A 268-nucleotide genomic window follows, 5' to 3' on the forward strand; every position below is an offset into this window, starting at 1 on the left:
GAAAAAGAGGGGGTTTAGGACCAGATTGTCACTCCCTAAGGTAACCTGAAATGCACCAACAGCCCTCTGCCCTGCATTCGCTCTGTCCAGAGCAGACCTCACACGGATTAATACAAAGCAGCATAATTATTTTTAAAGGAAATTTTTGAGAGTAAGTCTTTCTCAAATATAGTTGGGAAAGAGAAAACAAGTAAATTAAACAAAAAAGAAAGAAAGAAAGAAAAGAAAAAAATCACTCCTTGGAGTAGTTCCTCACCTGATTTCTGGT

The sequence above is a fragment of the Galeopterus variegatus genome, unplaced genomic scaffold (genome assembly GCF_000696425.1).
Source record: "Galeopterus variegatus unplaced genomic scaffold, G_variegatus-3.0.2 Scaffold15504, whole genome shotgun sequence".
Classification (NCBI taxonomy): Eukaryota; Metazoa; Chordata; class Mammalia; order Dermoptera; family Cynocephalidae; genus Galeopterus; species Galeopterus variegatus.